This window comes from Anas platyrhynchos, chromosome 5, assembly GCF_047663525.1.
Source record: "Anas platyrhynchos isolate ZD024472 breed Pekin duck chromosome 5, IASCAAS_PekinDuck_T2T, whole genome shotgun sequence".
Lineage (NCBI taxonomy): Eukaryota > Metazoa > Chordata > Aves > Anseriformes > Anatidae > Anas > Anas platyrhynchos.
This window is the reverse complement of record NC_092591.1, coordinates 57919685-57945215: the sequence shown is the minus strand read 5'-3', so window position 1 is coordinate 57945215 and position 25531 is coordinate 57919685. Positions and strand designations below refer to the sequence as shown.

General features: G+C 35.5%; 2 long non-coding RNA genes across 2 annotated transcripts in view; both read left to right on the top strand.

Moving 5' to 3' along the window:
- The first annotated feature begins 5075 nt into the window (after positions 1 to 5075).
- Positions 5076 to 10259, top strand: LOC140002668 (uncharacterized). Its single transcript, XR_011809816.1, has 3 exons — positions 5076 to 5186; positions 7120 to 7195; positions 10202 to 10259. It is a non-coding gene; the product is annotated as an uncharacterized lncRNA (long non-coding RNA).
- Positions 10260 to 16157: 5898 nt separating this feature from the next.
- LOC119717059 (uncharacterized) overlaps positions 16158 to 25531 on the top strand; it is an 82923-nt gene continuing 73549 nt past the window's right edge. Inside the window, exons 1-2 of the long non-coding RNA XR_005266031.2 lie at positions 16158 to 16265; positions 24075 to 24204. This is a non-coding gene — a long non-coding RNA (uncharacterized lncRNA). The remainder of the gene's footprint in view (positions 16266 to 24074; positions 24205 to 25531) is intronic.

The window sequence follows — 25531 nt, the reverse complement described above, 5'->3', positions numbered from 1 at the left end:
GTCTCATCTACCCTATGTCCATTTTTATGTAGTTTTTTAGCAAGGTAATATACCTGAGTCCTTTATCTGCCTGCCAGGTTGGATTGGAATTAACCATTGGATCTGAAAGATGTTATGGGAAGGACCAACAGATAGACAGATTATTGCAGTGCCATAAGCTTTATTTCCATAGGTAATGAGGCTGATTTTCTGACAGTTTTCATTGATTTTCTGATAGTTTTCATTTATAAGAGTAAGAGCTTTAAACTATGTGTACATGTTAATAAGATGTTATAATAGCATCCTCACTGCCTTACAAAGGTGACTAATGATAGAACAGTTGATGTAATAGAAGCAGTTAAAATAAATGCAGATATTTTCTTCACTTTCAAGGATTTTGGTAAATCTGCATTCTTTCGTGGAACTTCATTAGGACATTTATCTTCAATTATTTGTCTATAGTTGAATCTACCTAATTTTGTCACTCTTCATCTTTTTAAAAGAATTTTATTAAATATTTTTCCATAATAGCAGTGATTATACTGACTAGCTACTAAAATCCATATTTATCCATAGAAAATATAGACAGTAGAAATACTGTATTTATTTTATGATATATTTAGAAAAAAAGAGTCAGTTATCTATAAAATATCACATTTTTCACTGATATACATACCAAGAAATGTAGAAAGAGAAAGTTATGTTAAGATATTGTTAAGCAATCTGTAATGCACATCGTTATGGATTTAGGAATTTATGCTATAATGAGGTACAAGTATTTTTTGAAAGTCCAAATTTATTCATATAGTTTGGTATTTGTGCACTTTTTTGACCTAGAGAAGCCTTTGTAACATACAAGGTTCTTCCCATACAGATTTTTCATGAAACAGTAATTTGAAGAATAACATTGCCTATGTCGGGAAATGAACTATTAGAAAGCAAGTTAAATTATGCTTTTGACAAATGAGGTGTAATGCGTGGGCTTGGTTAAAACAGAAGAATAGAATTCACCATAATCTTTATAAATACATGAGGTAACTCAAGGCAACTGGCAAGCAGTTAATATTTAAGTTTAGTAAACTTCAGTGTGGAAAAAAATCAGCAGTTTAAAAAATATGGTTAAACACAGCTGTGTTTAACACTGTGTACCAGCATGGTTGTCACGTAACAGCTACTCTCCTAGGACAGTAATAGAAAGCACAGGCAATAGGAAGAAAGTAAATTGGGATTATTTTCAAGCACCTAATCCCTTATCCAAAATTATATATCCATGAATAGTGGGAAAAGGCCTTTGCTGTTGCAGAACAAGACAGAAGTTAAACACAAAGTAGAAAGAAGGTGACATTTTTTTTTTCCAACATCTAAACAAAAGTTTTCTACATATTAACCCTTGCATTAATTCAAATACAAATCTGATTAATAGATTATTTGCTATCTGAACAGAATGATGTCTCTGTATTTACTGGACCTTTACCTATCAGCAAACCTGTTATTAGTTTTGCCTTGCAAAGCACTTTTTTAGTATTTCAGGCTCAATAACCTGAACAGTATAATTTCCATCTCAGAGGAATGAATGACAGCCTTTAAACCAGCTATGATGGTTCACGCAAGAAGCCCTATCTAGCCTGTAATAGTGAAGCACTGTGGAGGTTGGACAAAAAGAACTCAGGAAGAAATGAAACTCATTCCAAATGCACTGTATACAGAGGTATTTCAATATACTTCGTGTGAATATTCTACAGTATAAAATATTTTTCACGTAGTTAAAGAACTTTAGCAAATATTTTGGTTTTTAAAGATCCCAGTGATAATTTAAGAAGATTCTATATTACATTCTTTCTGAGGGGCTTAACAATGTACTCTAATATACATGCCATTTAAAGCACAAAAATGTTTCAGCTGACTGTAAGTCAAGAACTATGACCTTTAAAAAGATTAAAAAATAGTCATACAGACATGCGCATGACTAATTACATGTAGGACAGTAAAACAGGACTGATTTCAGTGCTAACAAATCCTTAGGGTAACTGTCAAAATATGAAAAGAGCAAAGAGTGAAGTGCTGTTTACTTTAGAGGCATTTAGAATGTAAAACGTAATTCTCATCCATATGGATAAGCAGTCAGGATTTTAGTACATGGTCATGCAGAGGATATGTGATCAGATCTTAAGCCATGATATATGTATGTAGAAGGTGTAGTAGGGACTATTTTTTTATTCTTCACTTTTTTTTTTTTTCCCTTTGGAAACATATTAATCAAAACTGCATTGAAATTGCATGGCTTAAAAGGAACAACTGGTGCTAATAACCTTAATACTGTGTAGCCTGTTGATGTGTTATGTAGTTTGTTGATGGTGTTGACATCACAAAGAAAGGCCGAACTAAAGATAACAAATAATGCTTCAAGATCAGATTGGAGAGATTATCTAAGCATATGGTGTACAATATAAACTGTGCACAATACATATTTCTATCCTAAATATGGAAGGCAGAGGAGAAGCAACAATTTTGTAATTGAGCATTATCTCAGTGTGCTGGGTCTGTCTGAAATATAAATGGAAAATGAAATATCCTAATTATAGGTAAGCAATATCTGGATTGTCTGTTGGCCATAATCAACTCTTGTCTCAGTTGTATAACATATCACTCTGTGATGCATTCAGCTTAGCATATATGTTCTTTCTTTGACATACCACTGGAGTATTTGAAATGTATTATTTTATTTATGAAGTCTAAAATCTTGAGAGAAATTTTTGGTAATTTTTCTTTAAATTTTTCATTGTATAGACATATTACTCAGAGTTGCAATCCAAAGGAAATTTTTCATTATTATGTAAACTTCCATCACCCAACCAGAGATGTCTGTATGATCAACCAGATGCAAAAAGAATTGTGCTTATCTGAATGGTTATAAACCTGACCATAGAACTTATGCCTCAGGAAAAATAATTGCAGAGGTAAAGATACTAAAAGGGAGATCTGACTGTCAAAGACAGAGCCTTGTATCACCGAGCAGCTTACAAGACCCAAGTCTTGATGGAAAAACATGGAGATTCAAGGATTGATTTCTTTACTAGATTAATTCCATAGATTCCTATAGTGCAGTCAGACTAATGAGAATTTCACTAGGGAAACAGTTTTAACAGCAGTCGTGCAGTCCTGTTACTTTGAATCCAGAGTAAAATGAAAGACATGGGCTATAAGATACAGACAATAAGGTATAGTTTGTTTGGTGGTTATTCTAAAAATCTCTTGCCATTATATTCTTTCTCCAGATTCATCCTCTCTCTTTGATTGTGTCTGGTACTATCTTGTTGCCTTCTTTGTCATTTTACAGTCTTCTTACAGCTTTCAGTCCTCCCTCATCTTTTTATTATGATATGGACAGTAAAATTTCTCCATGTAGATGAAATTGTGTCTATTTCCAAAGATACCCTTATTAAGTTACAGTCTTTGTGATTTTATTTTTTTTATCCTGTAGGCAGGACTCATCCACATGATCAAAAATAAAAATAAAAAATGGTTGCCTGCTAGAAGAAAAGTAAAATCAGACAATTCTTTTGCCACCTGATAGATTACATCTAGTTACAATTCTTGAGGATTGGTTACGTCCCAACAGTTGTTTTAGAAAGCAAGTTTGAATTTGCTGGCAATGTGAGATATAGCTGTGCTCCAACAGCAGATTACTTTTAGTTCGATGAAGTAAAACAAGAACAAATACTTGCAGTTCTATATCTTACAAATAAGGTGATTTTTTTCAGCAGGTTATCATCTTTTCTAGTATTTTGATCATCTGTGTCTTTTACATTGCTGTATCTGTGAATTTTTTTATTTATTTTTTTTTTTTGTGGAATTTTGAAGGAAAATCCTAGTCTCTATGATGTGAGGGCTTTAAAATATGACAAAACTAAAGGAGCAAAGGTCATTTGTTTGTGCATGCATTAGAATGAAATATTATCTTCAATATTTGCTGAGTTATTACTGTACTTAATGCATAGATCTGAGACCTAGGTCATCAGGGTCACCTGCATTGTCAAGAGATGCATATAGCTACCCATGAAATCACTGCTGTCTCTTCCTCCTGTGTAACTTATGGTCTCACCCTGACCTGCAGCTGCCTCCATCTCCTCTCCTGAATCTCTGTATGCATTGCAGCCAGGTTCTGCCCATTGGCTGTTGATCCACAAAAAGTGACTCTAAGCCTGGCATTAAAGCTTTATTTCCTTCTGCTCTGCTACCCAGGGGTTCAGGAGGACAGCCACTCTCTTGGCTTACCCTGTACTGCTCCTTGGAGTCAGGGGAGCCCTGGCAGAGGCCAAATGTAGGCCTCAACAGAGGAATGGACTCTGCCCAGGTCCAAAACGCTATTTCTCCATGTGTTCACACAATCCATGAATTGTGCTGACTTTATTTAACACTTCACATCTAATGCCTGATAGGTGATATTGAAAACAATATTATAAAGCAATTTCTTATTCTTTATGTAAATGTATATGTGTATGTGCATTCCCATGCATTCAAAATTCAATCATTCTCTGCTTGTCCATTTCTTGAATTTGGGGGAATAATATGGTTAGGTTTCACTAATTTGGGGGAATAATATGTGAAGTTGCAAGACTGTAATGATCTATTCCTGAAATTCGTCAAATCATGACCTAGACCACCTTCTCGTCCAGAATGAACTGTGCCAAGACATCCAAACTACCATAAAAGCATTCATGTTGATATGATATTTGAAAAACATTTACAATTACGAGATATTAGATGTCTCTGTCTATGGTGGTAACTGTAAAAGCATGTCCTCGATCATTTCTGCTAATCTTATATTGTATGGATCAAATCCAAACCATTTTCTTATTCAAACTCTTGTTAACAATTTTAAAAAGTTTGTGTGGGCCTTGACTGAAGGTCTGTGGAAAGAGGTATTATAGTGTTTCTTTTACTGGAGCAAGTTCTCTTATACCATTATATGCCAGTATTTTATTATTATTATTTAATTTATAATACTTAGGCCTTAAATACATACTTGATTTTAAGTTTGTATTTTCTTTTTCATCTACTAGATAACCACACCTTTCAGCTAAATGCACAACAGCCTGCTAAAGCTCTTTGTACACGAGACAGTGAACTGCACAAATCATGAGATAAGGTAGAGAGAGACGTGGTTCTGTATGTTTCTTAAGGAGAACCTTTTATGAGCAGAGGAGGTAATTAATTAATCAGATGTATCCTTCTACAAAAATTATACGAGCTACAAAGTCTTGCCAGATGGCCAATGCATGTTACTGAAAAAAAACGGACAATAACTTAACTGCACATAGCGAGTAACATCTGAATCCTTTTGAAATTCTTCATCTAAATATAGATTTAGACTTCATCTAAATTTAAAGTTTCAGTAAAACTACCTTTCTTTAACAAACTCCATTTTAAACTGTAATTTGGCTTAAGCCAATTAATTTCTCAAATTTTATTTGATCTTTCTTTTCCCTTTAATGGTTTTTTCTGGTATTATTGACATTTGCATTATAACATATCCTTATTGCAAGCAATTCATCAGTTTGGCGGCTGGTTTCTAAACGCCTAAATTTATATTGTCTTCAGCTGTCCTGAACATCTGATAAAGCAAAGCTATAGATTAAGGAAGCTGTTCACTCTGTGATTCCTTAGCTTTTGAAAGGCAATACCATCATTCATCAATCTGGATGTTCTTGAATTATATTGTAATTCAACTTAATGGAGTAATAATGAGAAACTGAGTGGGAGCAATGGACTCGTACTTATCCTCTGAAATAAAAAATAAACAGTATAGGAATTAAATAGCAAAGGATATAGAAATTACAACAGATTTCCTTGATGTCTTACTCTCTAACAAAATGAAATATATTCCATTCAACTGATATTCCTGTGGTAATTGGTATCGCTAATCATATTTCCAAGGAGCACTGTATGAGATTCACCAGAAAAAATAGTGAGTTAAATGACTGCATGTGAGGAGCATAGACAGAATTTCCCCCTCATTTATTCAAGATTGAACACAATAACCAAGGAAAACTGATGTAGCTAACCACTTCTGACTTGTGTAAATTGATATGGGATGGAGCTGTCATCTCCTAACCAGATTAAGTCTTTTCTTTAGGCCATTTTTAATCCAAGTTCCTTCATGAAGTTTTACTTGAGGGCAAAATAAACTGCTTGGTGTGCCACTACTAAACTATTGATTTAATAAGATGATCAAAAGATAATCATCCACTGGTAACCAGGCATTTTAGTTGTGTGTATTTTTGTGAATGCCTTTTCACTTGTCCTTCACAATATTTTGGGTATTATAAGTGGAATAGGGACTAAACACTAGCTTGCTTTAAACATGGATATAATATTATGGCATGGTTGGTTGTTTGAATTGTTGTGATATGGAAAAACTTGGAATGTAGTCATTAATATAAAAGACACACAGGTAGAAAAGTAATTTTTATTAGGTGCCTTACAAGGTAACATCTGACTGCATATGAGATTGAAGGAACTCATACTAGGAAATGCAGCAGCAATACTTACAGACACCTGAGAAAGCAGATTGACCTTTAGTGTGGTCAGAAACTTGAGCTCTAGATTGTACTAAGACTCAATTATAAATTTTTCACTCATCCTAAATTATCAGTGATAGTTCTCAATTATCATTTACGTTACACTGAACTCATTTACATTCCTGATGCATTATGGTTGTCAGCATTTTTCTGGGTTTACTGCTTTGTACTTCAATTGGAGGCTTACAGTTTTATATCTCCCTGTTTTTCAACCTCTATAGCTTATAATATTACAATCCCCCTTATGCTAACTTAAATCTACCTAATATCCCAATAATGCTTGAATTCTAAAACCTGATTATCCCTTCCACTTCTGCAAGGGATGAAATGATGATCCTCTTTTGAGAGGTGATGAAGGAGCAATAGCAATAATCCTAGATTTTTTAAGACTCCACCAGAGCTTTGTGCAGTCAGAGGTCCCCAAGATTTTGGAAAAAATAGGCAAAATCATAACAAAATGTGACAAACTATTCATTTCTGAAAATGGTTTCAGGACTAAACCGTTCAAGCAGCAAGACGTTATTTGCTACATAGATCTCCTATGGTTCTTTTTTTGTAGCTGCTCTACAGAGTTAATTAGTCTGCAGGAATGGCATGAGTGATCACATAGGAAAGAGATGCTCCACTGTTGTACGGTAGGGCTAAATAACACTGAATGCCTTCCTTCCCAAATTTTGACTACTATTATTTGGGTCCAAGAGTTCTCTCTCTTTTTCTTCCTTTTTTTTTTTTTTTTTTTTTTTTCCAAATGTGAGACCAGAACAATCTACAAATTCCAAGAGCCAATTTGATCTGTTGTTTTTTTTTTTTTAATCTTCTTTTCTACTATGATTTATTTCTCTTTATGTATCAGCTTATTTCTCTTTGCATGCAGCTGTCAAAAAATACAAAATTGTTTAATATTAAAATGATCAATAGGAGACATACTACCTGACTGAAATTCTGATTCATTTCCTTTAAATTCTATAGCAGCTTTTAGTCTGTAATCTGTAGGTCAACCCAAGATACTTTAAGATAATATGTATTCCTGATATTTTGTTCTGTCATCTCGCTATATTTTTATTTATAAAATACTGTGTGTTGTTGTACAGAATACAAACTATATATATATAGTATATAATTAAGGCATCTCTTTATAAATTTTGATTTAAAAATGTACAAATCTTAATTGTTATGCCAGCATCCAAAGGCAGCAAGATCCAGCTGCAACAAATACTGTTATTCTTCCTCCAGGGAAATCTAGCAGCCAGATTTTTTTGAAATAGGAATTTTAAACAGAATCTAGAAAAGATATATGGACACTATTTTTTTTATTTATAATTAGAAGTGCTTTATTCCATCACTGTGGTACATCAGTAGTATCTCTATACAGTTCATCTGCTATGAACTTCATAATAATACAGAATTGATTAAAAGGATTCTAGATGTGTAATGCAACGTATTTGAAAAATTTATCGTAAACACAGCAGTAGACCTGATAACTAAAGATCTTTCTTTGACTTTATTAGAAATATGCTTTCCATTCTATAAAAATAAGAGATGCTTTAAATTTGTAAATGCATGACCACATTCAATCAAGTGAATCAAAAAGAAATTTTGCTGGCATTGTCATGGAATTAACCCATATGAAGTTCTGCCCTTAACTATCATACCAAGTGGTCTTTGTGTGTCTGTCTCTCTCCTAGGAACTGTTGTCATATACTTTGGGACTGATGCCACTTATAATACTATATTTTTATTTTAATGCAGTATAGGCTACTTTCACTTTAGTAGAAATTAAGCAAAAAGCTATTAAAAACAAATACAACACAAGTATCAAAGAAGTTCTCTAAGTGAATAAGAGTCTCATATCCAGTTTTTCAGAAGTAAAAACATGTAAGTGGAGTTTCATAATGTGTTAGGCTTAATAATCAAAAGCTGAATGGGTCCAATCTAGCCAGAATGCTCACTTACAAATCTTACTTTGTCTAGATAAATTTTTCAGTAATGCTATTTTCCAGTGTGGTTGAACTAGGCTAAATTTTTCTGTGTAAGCGATATCCCCAAATTCTCCCTTCATCCCCACTTGCCAAGACATGAGCTGTGGTAATTCCTACAGAGTAGTGGCAAATATCTCTCATTTTTAAGTCATAAAAATCATCCCAGATGTATGAAAAAGGTTTTTTTGTCCTAGCCTGGCAAGGAAGAAATCCCAGCTTGTAAGGTAATATCTGTTGGTTCTCCTCACTGAATTTCTTTAGATTAGTTAAATTTCCTGCTAATATTGTGAAACAACAACAACAAAAAGGTAATGTTTGTTGTGTCCAGTCCTACTGTAACATCATTAAGCAAAACATAACTGCCTAAATGTCTAGTATATTAACCACTATGTAGAAAAACAAGTGTCATCCTTGTTCGATATTTAACTGAAAGATATTTTGAGTTAGTCTGAATAATGAGATTTTATGAAATAAACAATATCAAAATTTGGTTAGTATTCATTATTAAGTGAATCCTTGTCAAGTAAGCTAGAGATCTTTACTCCTAAATGCTTAAATTAGGGTATGGAAATGGTGGTAAGTGGGTGGTACATATGGGTGTGGAAATATTCACTGTTATTAATCCTTCAGTTAAACTTTGCACTTATGGTGACGATTGCAAAGTACCACAGCTTTGTAACAAACCTGGTAATTTCTGTAGGACTTTTAAAAATTTGCATCAACTATTTGAAAGCTACAGATTAAATTCCAGTATTTTAGATGAATGAGAAACCGTGTTGTTATTAAACTCGAAAGGTACCAACATCTCTGAGCTTGACAGCATCCCATGGAAGATATATTTCCTGCTGCTACAGAAACATTAAGGTGATCCAAAGGTAAATCAGCAGTGACAGATCAGTGACCATACTGCACACTCAGCATCCTCAAGAGTACTGTGTTTGTCTGCATATCTCATACTTTTCTTGTCTAAAGAGTTTTCATATCCATAATTAACATGAGGATGTGATAGCCATAAAGTGTTTATTTGCAAGGTGTTTTCAAGCAAAATAAAAAACAGCTCATGTTGTGACTGCCTCCCCTTCTGTAACTGGGCTACAGTTTTGGACAGAGTGGCATATAAATTGAAGTCTGACACTTTAATGTTGCTGTAGCAGCTTCAGAACAAAATATATTGAAATCAATTATAGAAGAAGCTAAGATATGCATTGCAATGTTGCAAAATATGCAAATACGCCTCAGGAGCTGGTTGCTTCTTTATTTCTATAGACTTTCTATGCTTATATTTCTACTGATGAAAAATAGTAAATCCATAGTTATACATATAAATAAGATTTAAAATATTCATAATTTTAAAGAGAGGTTATGTGTAGCCTTATGCCATGGCTTTCCTTCTTTGGATTGTTTTTTTAAACAATATGGGGTTACTTACAGAGGGGCAGAAATCGTTCTCTTTCTTTAATAAATCATAAGTGTTTCAGGATGGTTTGCTGTTAATAAAATGTTAGCATCTGCATGTTTGCTAAAAGAAGTGAAGAAAACACTTTTGTTACAACCTACTGGTTTTTAATTTTATTTTAAACAATGCCTAATTTAAGAATATGAAAAATAGCTATTAATGCTATGATACAGTGATTATAATTATCATTTTCTATTAATACCCAGGCTCCCAGTTTCCTTTTGGATCATACTAGCAGTACCCATCTCTCTGCTTGAGGCACTAGGTAAGCAGCAGATGTGGCCCCCATTTTGTGACAGATTGCTCAATATGTGATTAGCTGAGCAACTGACAGCCTTCAATGTCTGTAGATAAATTCTTAAGTAATTTATCCAACATGATACTAAGAGTGGAAACAATAATTTAGAGAAAATTTCAGACAGAAGCTGAAATGGAGTTGGTCAAATCATTACAAGATATTTAACAGCTATGACATAGTCCACAGCATGTAAGCGATAGCAACAACAAAAATGCATATCTCAAAGATTTTTTTTCCATAAAATTGATAAAGAGGAGTGCTTTGTCTGTAACTGTGAGGCAGGTTCAAAGCTGAGAAGAGGAAAGAATTTGCTCAGAGCTGAGAGCTTTATCTAGTGAAGTTATGTGTCCATTGCGCACCACAATGAAATTAATCTCACATACTTTGCTAAATTGAAGCCTAAGCCTATTACCAAAAACTGAGCAAGCAAAAAAAAAAAAAAAAAAAAAAAAAAAAAAAGGCATGACAAAGAATGGCAGCTTTATACCGAGGAAAAAAAGGAAAATATAAAAAACAATACTACAAAGTAGCTGCACAAAACCAGAGAGTTTCATACATAGTTTACAGAACAGATCTTAGGAGAATGACTTCACTGCCCTTAGAAGAATATATCTCAGAATTGCACGTGATACTGCAAGATTTCTTTGGAGAACATTTTACATTGAGGGAAACGCAAGTCATTAACTGGTTTTGGTGCCTGTACACTACCATGGGATGAAAAAAAAAAAGTTAAAATGTGAGGAAAAACTGGCAATGTAAGCAACAGAAACTCATAAACTCTTACAATTCCTGAAAAAAAATTCTATCTTTTTGAGCTAAAAAAATTGTCATACTCAGGGTCAAGCATGATGCAACAGAACCTTTAAGATTAACTATTTCTTTAGTCAACTTCAAATTCCGATTGTCTTCACTGGGAATCTCCTGCTTAAAATTAAGGAAATTTTTAAGCATATGAGAATCAAGAACTAATCTTATCTGCCTATGTGATTTTCATTACTGTATTGGTTAACTTCATAGTTGTTAATGTTGTTAGCAGTCTTGCCCCAAGACGGATTAGTGACTACTGAGGCTTGGTAATTCAGTTAGAAACCCACCTTATCGCAAGGATGTTCTGCTTGACATTGGTAGGCTGTTATATTAAGAATTCATTCCTCACTGGGACATTAGTTTGGTATTTCAGGACTCCTTAAAAGCTACATTTTGAAGGATCAGCATCCTGTTCATTATTACATCATTTTATGAAAAAAGCTTACCAGTAGCTACTATCTTTGCTATGAGAATATAGGAGATACAAATCAGTATGAATGACCCACCACATACTGTGCTTTTGAGGGATTGTCTATGTTTTAGGAATCTTTCCAAAGTAACATTGGAATTTCACTTGAAGCCAGGGGGATATCTGTAGTCATTCTGTACGGCTGTTACTAACAGGAGTCCAAATAAATGGGTTATATGTGTGCATGGGTTGTTGAAGAGGATGGTAGGTGTACAAAAAGATTAGTTAGGCAGAACCCTTCGTACATTGTGGCCCATGTATCTGGAGCACAAGTTAGGCCAGAGCTCTATCCACTCTTTCACCAGCAACATTTCACGGATGTTGCACTTGATAGAGCAATCTGACAATAACAGGAGTTCTTATGGTCATGTTATCTTCTCTCTGACCTTCCCTTCCTTCTTGCAGTCTCCCTTGACACGGAGTGTATTCTAAGAAGAGTTTCTAAACTAAAAGAGGGGAGATTTAAATTAGATGTTAGGAAGAAATTCTTCACTCAGAAGGTGGTGAGGCACTGGAACAAGTTGCCCAGAGACGCTGTGGATGCCCATCCCTGTAGGTTTTTCAAGGCCAGGTGGGACGAGACCCAGGACAACCTAATCTAGTGGGTGGCTGGCATCCGTACCCATGGTGGGTGGGTTGGAATTGGATGGACTTTAAGGTCCCTTCCAACCCAAGCTGTTCTGTTGTTCTGTGATAAAGTGTGATTTACATATGCCCAGGTGAGGTACTGCAACTGAAAAAAGCCCAAACATATATACACCAGCTGTGGGAATGAATATGTAAATACCTTTAAGAATTCTTGTTATTTGTAAATAACCTCCCTTTCAGAGGGACATTGCCATAGAAAAATCTACAAAAATCCTTATGTATTCTTATACAAATATTAGTAGTAGCATTAGAGCACAATTAGTTTGAGCATCATATGTAATTAAAATTTGAAACACCCTCAATATACTTTTGTACAGGAAACACTAATTCCAAGGTACGTTCTATTTTCAGAAAAAAAAAAAGGAAAAAAGAAGAAAAAAAAGTAAAGATTTTAAAGATACTAAATTAGGTGACTTGAAAGGATCTAAAATACATCAGTAGTTTCTTCTTCAAAGATGAGATTGAAAAAGCTACCATGATCACACCTACAAGAAAAAATGGTATAACACTAAAAAGTTACCAGTTAAAATTTTTACTTGTCTTTCTTCCTTTGATGTAAAGAAAATCTTTTGAGATGAATGTGGACTTAAAAAAAAAAAAACAGTGAAATTACTCAAGGAATATAGTAGAAAACTTAACCTTTTGACTTCTGCCAAGTGTCCCAAAATCTACTAAAAATGTTCAAGGTGATTCAATGAAATGAGTTCAAAGCACTAACATCTCATCTGCAGCAAAGAGCTGAAATAGCCCTTTTGTTTGAGAAGTTTTCCCATTCCATTTCCATATTCCTCCTCCTTTCTGTGACAGTCTATTCTTTGTCTTAAACTCTTTCTCTTTCTCTTTAACTTCCCACTTTTCCTATTTTTCAGTGTTGAAATTCCTAGACTCCTGCCAGATCACTTGTTTCCTTCTGAGCTGAGTCAGTGTCCTGGTTTCAGTTAGAACAGAGTTGATTTTCTTCCTAGTAGCTGGTGGAATGCAGTATTTTGGCTTAGGATGAGAAGAGTGCTGATAACACCCCGATGTTTTAGTTGTTGCAGAGCAGTGCTTATACTAAGCCAAGGACATCTCAGCTTCTTGCTCTGTCCTGCCAACGGGCAGGCTGGGGGTGCAGCAAGAGCTGGGAGGGGACAGACCCAGGACAGGTGACCCAAACTAGCCAAAGGGGTATTCCATACTTATTCCATATTTAGGGAATCACAATTACAAGTAGTATAAAAATCTGCTCAATGCCCCAAATAATGGTATAAGGAAATAGAGTTGTATCTCCATTCAAATTACTGAAGTACCAGAGTCAATGAACTGAGAGCAGTGTCTTACGTTCATTTCTGAGGTAAAACTGGAACTGTCTGGTGTTTCTCTGTTACCTGCTGCCCTTGGCGGGGGCGAAGAAGGTCCTGCCTTGTGAAGTTTACAGTGCAAGGGCATAAGGGCTTTTGAAGCTGAGTTCAGGGGCTGAAAGATGCAGAGGAAACAGCACATACAGAAGTAATAAATTACTCTTATCTTTGTTACTGCTGAATATATGAACATGTCCCAAGGAAACCAAAGATTAACAAAAATGTTGTTTAATGATAATCGAATAGTTGATAATCATTAAAATGTTGTTTAAAGATAATCGAATCAGTTGTGTTGATGAATTGCATCAACTCTGTCACCTACAACTGCACTGAATCAGTTAATATAAGCTCTAAAATACACAAATAGACTTAAATGTAATTGACTGTGTTACCATTACTACGGCTTTCATGCTTTAAGCTAGTTCTTGGTTAAATAAAAAAAGTCCTCCTAGTAAAAAGGTCTCTACCATATAATCAGTCCTCTCTGGCCTTTTCTTGGACATACAGAATAGATCTTAACTTGTCAGCAAAATAATGAAGTAAGAACATCTGGAAAAAAAAAAAAATTGGAGGCTTTAGAAAAATGAAGATCATGACCCGACATAAAAGAACCAGCTCTGTAGTTCAGGTAGATCCAGGCTGATTCATTCTTCACCCCCTCATCCATGGAGCACTTCACATAACCCCCTTCTGGATGTGCCATATAGGTAACATCTGCAAAGAATATGGGCATCACTCTAAAACCAGCTATGGTTCTTTGTTGTGTGCTAACTGCGAAGAGTTTCCAATTAGAATTACAGCTCATCAAGACTGTGCCAGCAGGCTTCTGGGTGGTTAAGCCTCCAATTTTAATTGAACTGCCTTTAGCTGGTGATAAAAGCTGTCTTTTTAAACAGGCAAACTGCATACTTTCTGTAGTTAGTTAAATTCAAGTTGGGTTTGCATTCAGGATAATTACATGGAGTGGAATCTAATTGATTTAGTTGAAATGTGTATTTTATTCACCACAGTGCTGGAAAATGCTATTCGTTTTTTTTTTTTTTTTTAGAGTATTCTGCTTTATTTCTCCCCATTTCTTATTTCTCTTTTCCTTTTTTTTTTTTTTTTTTTTTTTTTTTTTTTTTATTATGTTCTTCTTTGCAGAATAATTAACATGTAAAGAATAAGACATGAGAAGGGAAGAGTTCTCTGGTTGAAAGCCAATGTGCTTCAGAGTTGCCATACAAATGGAAAAGCAGTTTAAAAACTAAACTTAATTCATAATATACACCTTGTACTGCCAGAAACATTTAGCACTGTGTGAAATTTAGAGAAATATAGTGCACTAATTTATCAGATGGTAATACCAGAGGTTACCAGAGTTTCTCCAGCTTACTGTGCCATAGAAGAGCAAACAAGGAAAGAGTGTATTTCTCAAAATATTAACCAGGGAAAGCATACTTTTAGGACAAGTCCTCTCCAAGAGTAGCAAGACAGTCTTTAAATATATTGTTCATCCACTGTGTTTAAATAGAAGTATAAAATAATCTGGGGAGAGGGAAAAGTGGACAGACACAATATATTCTTTAAATCTCATATGTATTAAGCTGTAAGTATTAATAAAACAAAATTTTGAATTAAAGAGGTAGTGTAAGTATAGCTTTTAACTATTTCAGGATATTTTTAAAATTCACCAAGTATTGTAGGGACAATCTGAAACTAGTCATAATTGTATGTGGTGTAGTTAAGCTATTAATGTTAAGAATTCAGTCTATGGCTATCCAGCAAAACAGGTAAGCACACCTATTACTTTAAATGCTCCAATTATCTCCTCAGTCATGTTTATTATATTCATTATATAAAGTGGTGATGAGCAACAAAGTATAGTTTGCCTTCTGTCTGCTTCACTGCACAGGCATGTCTGACAGCAAAATGATCTGCCTGTTATATCCAGGCTCACTCGTCCAAGGGGTGCAATTTAGCTAGAGGCCTCATTTGCCACTGATCAAATATGTGGACATGTCATTATTTTTCAATGATGGGGAGAAAGTAATTATTGATCTTCAGTTGCAAAAGCAATACTCAGAGTGAAAAAAGGAATTTTAAGACGTTCAGCAACAAAAGCTATCAAATGCAGCAAAAACAATTCTCTAAATTATGCATGTACAAAAACTTCTTTAAAAAATTGATTTTTTTTTTTATCCAGAATAATCAGCAGTTGAAAGTATGACAAATGATTCACCTTCCAGCAAACCTGCTGTAATCTTTTCAGGACGGAAATGTTTGGGGGAAGTACACAGAAGCCACTCTGAATGCACATGGCTAGAATACTGCTCGAGAATATATTTTTCAGAATCATAGTATCATTGCAAAGTATGTCTCTCAAATGATGGACTATCTGCCACTCAGGATTATCTCAGCATAAGTACGGGCAAACTGCTTTGACAATCCCTTTTGCAGTGCTGGAGGAAGCCCAGACTTCAGTTGACCATTGTAATAAATGAGAAACAAAACACATTGCAAAGTTGTAATGTAATATCATTAGTGATTACTAAAGTTTCTTGACTGTTTCTATCTCTTTTTGCTTAATGTTTGCTTTTTTTTTTTTTTTTTTTCCCTAGCAGTTAAGTTTGATGTTAATGGAAAACCCATTTAAAACAATGATTACCCTCTGAAGAAAAAGTGAGTGCACTCAAGTGGAAACGGAAGATTTATCGATCAGTTTTCAGGTAAGGCTTACTTGCTTGACACTTCACAACAAAGAAATGCATTTTTATTACTTGGCCAGATAGTTCAGATTGCTTTCATTCTTAATAAAGACCTTCTTTATAACATTTATAAAACTTTATTACAGTTATAATAATAAAATTGGATTTCAGAATTCACATGAGATCTCGAGGGGTATGAATCTATAAACTTTAAAATCATTATTAATCTCAATGCATCTATTCTGATAAAATGTGTGTTTCTTCTAATTTCTCTGCAGATTTTAGCAGTATTTGTTGTTTCTTTGGACAGGTGAGAACTTCTTTGGTAATCATTTTTAAATTTATTTGATTACAAAAAAAGTTGATGTTATAAGTAGAGACTGGAACACTAGGAAGCAGGTGGCCATGGTACTTAAGGATATACCTCTGCCTGCAACAGTTAGCGGTGATTCCTCCAGAGGAATACTCAGAGTGTGAACTGAGCCCTGTCCAGGCTTTCTGAACTAGCCCCCGAGGGGTCTTGTCCCTGTTTATTGGGATACAGCTGGAAGAGATCAACTTCACAGATTAGGTTTTTCAAGTAGATACCCAGGTGGTATGAGTATCTGCTTACAATGAAGTTTTGAAGTCTCTCTCCTGTCTGGAGTTCTGAAGTTTAGTGTAAGCATTTAAATATTCAAAAATACACACCTTTGGAAAAACAGAAGACATATTCTAGTTCTAAATTTGAAAAATGCAAGTGAATTGGAATGAAGAGTGTAATTTAACTAGTATTAAGAAACCTTACGCATTTTAATTTGGTTTAAAATCTTTGGAACTTCTTTAGAACTACCCATTGGACTAAGATTCACAGAGATAGCCTTAGGAGGAGAGGTGCCATTTCTACTACTGCTTGAACACATCAATATCTTTCTCAAGCTAGCTAGAGAAACCTAAAAGCTGAAGATTCAGCCACAAAAGAATGTGATCATAGACATCCTTAGAAAGTTAAGAAGTGCTATAAAATCATCAGTATCATCCAAGAGTATTTTAACTTTGAGATGCTAGGCAAGATCCTCACCAGAGATAAATTAGAAATACTCCAATTAACTCAACTATACTATGACCTTGTAATTAAAAACAAATCTGTTTCTTTTCCTAGATGTTTTTCTGGAATTAGGTCTCTGTAGTATACAGATTATTCAGAAAATTCCCTTATTTTCAGATCATCTCTGAGTTTAAAGACTCAGATTCTACTTCGAGTATGACTCATCAAATGATCTATTCTTCTTTCAGCTTTTCACTGCTCACTTTTTAGGTTTGGTGGTGGCATTTGTTTTTTGGTTAGGGATATACATGTGTGTGTGTGTATATATAAATATATATATATATATATATATAAAAAAATATATATATATTATATCTATAATATTTATATATATATATAAATATATATTTTTTTTTCTTCCTAGGATTCCTGCTTCTCATATTTCTTTCCTCAAATAAGGATAAAGCCTTATGTCTAAAATCAGTAAAGGTCTAAGGTTACACTAAATGGATGAAAGTGTTTTTTTTTTTTTTTTTCTTTCCTCTGTTGAAAATATGGGAAATCCTTTGGTATTTTTGAGAACAGATTATAGCCAAAGTCATGTTGTCCTGAATGCTTATGGCTTGTTGTGTTGTTGTTTGTTTTGTGTTTTTATGTTTTAATTATTCCAGATAATTCTTTAATTACTGTTATAGCATAATTTCTGCACTAATGCTACATATGTAGTTATGTTATCATTGAGTCCCTGCAACAGATCCGGTCTTGGAAACTACTGACAACTTACAAATTTAACGTTCTTGTTTTCTCTTAAGTAATGAAAAATTTTCTGCAATCCTTAAAATTCTGTTAGGTGAAGGCTGCACAAAGCCAGTTACATAGACAGTAGTATACAGAGACTGATTTCTAGAATCCATAACTGAAATTTTATATTCCTTAAATAGGATTGCCTATTTTAACTAGAAAGTTAAAATTCAGATTCATGGCTCCTTTATTACAAGTTTCTTGAGGCATTCAGAGAAACAGCACAAGATTCTGGATAAAGAATATTCAGTTAAAAAAAAAAAAAAAAAAAAAAAAAAAAAAAAGACTAAGAAGATATTTTGGAGAAACTTCTCTGGCCCTTTTCTGTACTGTGTGAAAATATATACTGAGGAAGAGCATATCCAAAAGTATGACTAAACATTAGAATTTGAGAAGTAATAATAATAAAAAAAGGTATACAACCAATACAGTTGTATACACCTGCCTATAATTGGTTTCAGATCACAAATTTTCCAGTTGTAGTTCAATAATCTTAATCTGAATTATTTATTTTTTTTAGCAGAATTGGCTACTGTAGTGTTTCCTTCTTTGATTATGAGTTTTCTCAAAATCGTCTATTATCATGAGAAAATAGTTTTCAAAATGTAACAATGTAAAACCTGAATAACTAGTATAGAACTGAAATGTGGTAAGGGTTTAAGATAACTTGTAAGATAATATAAAACTGTGTAAACTAATAAGATAATTTTATGCATTAAGAAAAAAATCATGTTTAATGCAATTTTTAACAGAGGCTTGATAAAGCTTTTATGAATATACAAAAGACTTGGCTCGAAGCTGTGGCTCTTCAGTTTGTATTATTTAGTATGATTTCAGCAGGCATAAATCAATAGTCTAGACAAGTTGGGTTTGAATTTAAATAGTTTTGATCTCATTATTTAAAATTTTGGTTTAAGTTTTGAGGGTATATTAGAAAAAATAATCAAAGGAGAACAAATAAGAAATTCTTAAAAGACCCTTTGATTCTTGCTATGTTAGATCTCATTATTAAAGTATTAAAGAGACGTAATTTTCTACAGAAGAAAGCCAAACTTGATGCCCACAGTGTTCTATTGCATCTATAGCAGCAAGTGGACAGTAGTAAGTGCCTGATCTTCACACTATTATAAAATAATTGAAGTTGATGTGGTTATTCTACTGTAACTGGGAGGAGAGTGAGGCCCCGTCTTTTGAATTGTCAGTTTTAAAATCACGAATGAGAGTAGTTTTAACAAGAAGATTCTCTGTAATGAAACATAATTTGGATTATTCCAGAAGGCTGGGCCCTCTGACAGACAGAATATTTCCTGAAATTTCCTAGGCATAAAACTGGAAGCATTATATAGAGGTGATAGGAGGAAATGTGTCTTCTACTTTTGGAAAACCTGTTATCTTGCATTCTTTTTAAAAGAATTTAAAGACAATGATGATGTAGAGATTTGTACTTATTATAGCATTTATTTTTTTTTAATTGGACATTACCATTTCTACCAGGCTGTTTTAATGGCATGCTGCAGAATCCTCTGCAGAAAACAGGTGCTGCTAATACATATCAAACAACCTCCAAGTAAAAGTATAGGTAATTTTTTAGTTACTGCACTGAGGTGCGAGCAGTGAAGACCTTGACAGACTCATCTACACATTCAAGGGTGTTCTCCATGTATTGGACTTCCACCAGTTCACTAAAACTAGATAAGAGAATCACTCCCACCAGAAAGTGAATGCAAGTAGGTGATTTGCTGTCAGTAGAAGTACATTTGGAAGCAGATTAAAAGTTTAACTGAATCATAATCTTACAACCCTATTAGTCATGTGGTGCATTAATTGAACAATTTTGTTAGTGACTTTTAAAATAGCTGTACATAATATGTGCTTCTTAATGAATGAATGAAAATGAAATCTACCCTTTGCATTTTTCACATAATTGGCTTTTACTTATAGAAGCGATTGTATTTAAATCAAAAGAAACAGTAATGCACTTACGAGTAAAGCTTTTAAGGATAACTCAAAATTATCACTAAATGAATGCTTTTTATATTTAGGAATAATTGTAGTACGTCAATATGTGTAATTCATGGGTTTTTTTGCCATGTACTGAATTATTTCAGAATCTACAGAATCATTTGTAGCTTTAAAAATATTATACAAGATAGACTACTAAATACATTTTTTTCTGCAAAATTGAATTCTGTTTATCTGGCATTTGGCATGGATGTAGTGTATTTTTTGTTATTGCTGCTACATATTCTTTACTATTTAATTTTATTTATTTATGTATTCATTTATTTAAGATGGATCTTTGTAAAGCGTAGCTTGAAACGCATTAGAAGTTAGAAAGGCAGACTATAGAAGAAGCCTATCCACTTCACATTAAAATAACTTGATTGAAATCCCCCACTGATTTTAGTGCCTGAGTCATGTCCAAGCAATCTTTTTTTTTTTTTTTTTTTTTAAACCAGGTGTTATCTTAATTCCCTTGATAAAGGAAAGTATTTTTAAATGAGAAAATATTGGACTTGTTTATACCTAATGAGCCACTGAGAACAGTAAGATCACGCTTTTGCTGTTAAGCATGTACCTATCCAAACCTCAATTTTTAAAGTGTCTTGCAATCACATGCAGGTTCTAGCACCAGGCCTCTGTCAGAAAAGACTTACAGATCTAATAAATTGTATAAAAAACATAAGTAATTCAAATTCCAGTTAAATAAATGGGTGTTTTTTAATGTTTCATTGAATTTAGACCCATGTTTAAAAATATAGTGAAATATATCCACTAAAATCAGCTCATACTGTGTGAAGCATGTTCACATGTCCTTCTGTAGTCAGTGACTGAGCTTGAAGACCAAATAATGTGTAATACAAATTTAGCATTGGTATTGAACTTCCCAAAAAACATCAGTGTACATCTCAAAATCCCATTAGTCATTGGTGAAGGAATGATGTTAAAACAGAGGAGCAAGTGTAGCCAGGAAGCAAGGTATTTGGCAGAATCTCTGGTGGGCTTTAATAAAATGTGTACTTGACTTCTTTGGAAACAGTGTTTCCAAAATTCACGCAAAATCTTAAATGGAAAGAAAAGACCTATGCCTGAAGGGGTCATGGCTTCCCGTGCTTTATTTTTTATTTTTATTTTTTCCCCTCATACTTAAATCAGAAAAAGTATTCATTTATCAGGTTCAAGCAGAAATTGAACCTTTCTTCAGAGTTTCAGCTACTCTGATTTAGTGTCTGGTTTTGTAGCTCTTTAAATAAATACAAAATCTTAACATATTGGCATGTTTAATATATATGTGACAGAATATACGTAAGAGAAATTCTTAGTTTTATTTAGTCTGTACAATATATTTATTTATTGCTTTAAAGGTGCAATTAAAAGTTGTTTCTGATAAAAACTATCTTTTAATGGACAAAGAAGAGCATGCTCTTGGTCTTAGTTACCTATCAGAAGTTGATAAATTGTACCAATTCCTTCCTATATTTGTGTTACTTCAGTTACTGTAATGATGCCTGAATAGGCAGAGATTAGTTCCTTTAACTCCCATTTCAATCTTTGGAGGTTCTGCCATTCAGCAACTTGCAGAACTGGGCTCAGGAGGAAGACTGCTAGATAGGAAAGGTTAAAAACTTTTTATTTTTTTTCTTTAAAAAGAGGACTGCTGGGATTCAAACTGCTTTTACATTGACCATAATGTTTGTAAGATTCCCTATAGTGTATCAAATATTACAACAGTTATTAAGAACACAAGAAACTAGTGCATTTACTAGTGCATTTCTGCAACATCTGTCATATCAAGGGAGAATACAATAGAACACAAGCATGTAACATGTAAATATTAAAAAAAATAAGTGTCAGGAAACAGTATTCTCCACTCTAATATTTCATTTCTCTAACAGCACACACAAAATGCCAAGAATGCTTAGAGCCCCTGAGCTCAGTAATGCGACACCAGTCTCTTCTTTCACAGTCCTTAAGATACAGAATAATAATTATAGATTTTTGCCTTATGCTAACATCTGGAACTCACATGGAAAATACAGTAGAAAGGCCTATGATAACAGCACAGAGAAGGAGACATTAAAAGAAAACTTCTAAAACCAAAAAAAGGGGACTTTTTTTTTTTTAATTGCCATACGGTGAATAGGGAGGCTGTATAATGCTATGCCATCTAGCACAAGACTGATGCAGTATTTAAATAACCCTTCACACTTAATTAGTCATTTTTTATTATTGCAGTAGGAATATGTCCCAGCTGATATCAAGGCCCAAGTATTCTGAGTGCTAGAATACATAAAAAATAGAGCTCTGGAGAGCATCTCTTTGGAGTCCAGAAAATAGGTACATGCTAAGACTACTTAAGTAGTTCATCAAATTATTATGGTTCTCCAGGATGTTGTTAACCCATCTACTTCTTGTGTCTCAGGCCTTTCCTTGCTTCACAGCCTGATCCTGTCCACACTCCACTCACACAGCTCACTGGGCAGTACAGTTTTTGTTGCCTTTCTTGATGAACCTGATCTCCTTCTGTGATGAAGTGACGCGCTGGGTGGATGAGGGAAAGGCTGTGGATGTGGTCTACCTTGACTTCAGCAAGTCTTTTGACACCATCTCCCATAGAATTCTCCTCAAGAAACTGGCTGCTCTTGGCTTGGACTGGCGCACGCTTCGTTGGGTTAGAAACTGGCTGGGTAGCCGGGCCCAAAGAGTTGTGGTGAATGGAGCCAAGTCCAGTTGGAGGCCAGTCACTACTGGCGTCCCCCAGGGCTCGGTACTGGGGCCGGTCCTCTTTAATATCTTCATCAATGATCTGGACGAAGGCATTGAGTGCACCCTCAGTAAGTTTGCAGATGACACCAAGCTAGGCGAGTGTGTCGATCCACTCAAGGGTAGGAAAGCTCTGCAGGAGGATCTGGATAGGCTGCACCGATGGGCTGAGGCCAACTGCAATGAAGTTCAACAAGGCCAAGTGCCGGGTCCTGCACCTGGGGCACAATAACCCCAAGCAGAGCTACAGGCTGGGAGAGGAATGGTTGGAGAGCTGCCAGGCAGAGAAAGACCTGGGGGTGATGGTTGGTAGTCGGCTGAATATGAGCCAGCAGTGTGCTCAGGTGGCCAAGAAGGCCAACGGCATCCTGGCTTGTATCAGAAACAGTGTGACCAGCAGGGCTAGGGAGGTGATCGTCCCCCTGTACTCGGCTCTGGTGAGGCCGCACCTCGAGTACTGTGTTCAGTTTTGGGCCCCTCGCTACAAGAAGGACATCGAGGTGCTTGAGCGGGTCCAGAGAAGGGCGACGAAGCTGGTGAGGGGCCTGGAGAGCAAGTCCTACGAGGAGCGGCTGAGGGAGCCGGGCTTGTTCAGCCTGGAGAAGAGGAGGCTCAGGGGCGACCTTATCGCTCTCTACAGGTACCTTAAAGGAGGCTGTAGCGAGGCGGGGGTTGGCCTGTTCTCCCACGTGCCTGGTGACAGGATGAGGGGGAATGGGCTTAAGTTGCGCCAGGGGAGTTTTAGGTTGGATATTTGGAAGAACTTCTTTACTGAAAGGGTTGTTAGGCACTGGAACAGGCTGCCCAGGGAGGTGGTGGAGTCACCATCCCTGGAAGTCTTTAAAAGACGTTTAGATGTAGAGCTTAGGGATATGGTTTAGTGGGGACTGTTAGCATTGGGTCAGAGGTTGGACTCGATGATCTTGAGGTCTCTTCCAACCTAGAAATTCTGTGATTCTGTGATCTTCTCTAAATTTACTGTTTTACCGTAGTTGTGGAGACCAGAAATGTGCAGTAGTCAACATGACAAAAAGACAGCGGCTTGTGCCCCAACAGCTTTGGTTCTTGTCCAGTGTTCTGTTGGACACTTTAACTGATGCAATGACCGAATACTTTCAGAGAACTAGCAAAAAAAAAAAAAAACCTGCATATTGGGGCTATAGAGGCAATATCAGCTCGGAGTAGAGATCTTTGTCCTCGGACATAGAGACACATTTATTTGTGTATGTTTTCCACAGGCGCATCAAAAGCTTTCTAATCAACCCCTGGATGTGCCGCTTGGCGAGGAAGGAGACGCTGCAGGCCTCGCCCTTGGCGCCCAGCACGGCCACCGCCATGAGCGCGGCCTTCCCCTGCCCCTTCACAACGGTGAGGAAAGAGGTTTCATTTTCCCGGACCGTAATCTCCACTGAAGGTTTAATCATTTATTTACGTGTTGGGGACAAGGTTTTATTTCGTTATTTATTTGGGAACGCTTCGGCCGAGGGCCCCCGAGGCTTCCTTTGGCACATGGAGGCCGCCGGGGGAGCCCGCGGCCGCCGCAAGGTGGCGCCTGAGCGCCGGGAACCGCCGGCCCCAGGCCCCCCTCGGCAGCGCTGAGGCACCCAGGTGAGCCCGGCTTGCTAATTATGCTTTGAAGCCTCCAAAAGATTGACCGTAATTGTTCCCAAATGCATAAACACAACAAATTAGGTTTATTTCTCAGGTATTACTTTTGGTGAAGTAGGGCTGGGGCACACAGATGGACTGGGGCATGGTTTGTGTATTGGTCATAATTCATCCATCAAGTATTACTAAAATATTTTTTTCAGAAGAAGTGGCCTACTTCCAAGTGGCTTTTGTTGTGACAGTTTTTTGTTCTTGGATTTTAAATAGTACAGCTGTGACGTAAGCCTTTCCTTAAAATGACACATTTGGGGGTAGGGTATGGCTCTACCACAGTCAACAAATTCAGATGAAGTCTCGGTAGTTTGGGGCTGAAGTGCTGATTAGGAGGCAAGGAGCTCAGATGGACATTCTCCATTTGCATGGTACTCAGCCTCTAAAGTTTCTTGATGTATTTTCTCATTTCTCTCCCTGCCCGTTACAGGAAATAGGATACAAACAAATTACAGGCTATGAATGTTCTCCATTGAGCGAAGCATGATCTGGTCTTCTCTTTGTAAAGTGAACATATTTGAATAAATAAATATGTTTATATATTCATTTCTTTTTTTGCATTGTTAAAGTTGACAGTAGGTATCATTCTTAGATCTTGCTTTAATCAGTATGAGACTTTTCTTCTCTCTGCCTCTGAGGCACAACAGAGTTATTAACCATGGGTAAACGATAGCACCACCATGTGATTTCTTTAGAAATCATCCAGCCAGGGGGGTCACTCTTCTTACGGTAATAAGAGACAAGTACATCCCCAGATATTCTCATAAGCCTAATTTAACTGCCTGAGGGGAGGCAGGGTAGATTTAAAATCAACTATTTAGAATAGACATTGGCACTAAACTATTCACATTTAAACTTTTTTTTTTTTTTTTTTGGTGGGGAGCTTCATTGGTAATGAGATAAAATTTTAGATTGTTTGTTGACCATATAACTTGAATTTGCTTAAACTTTCTATTTGTCATGCATTTAGTTGTCTTTCATGTAAATAACACTCTGGCTCAGAGAAACAAATGAGGTGGAGCATAACTGTGCTGGT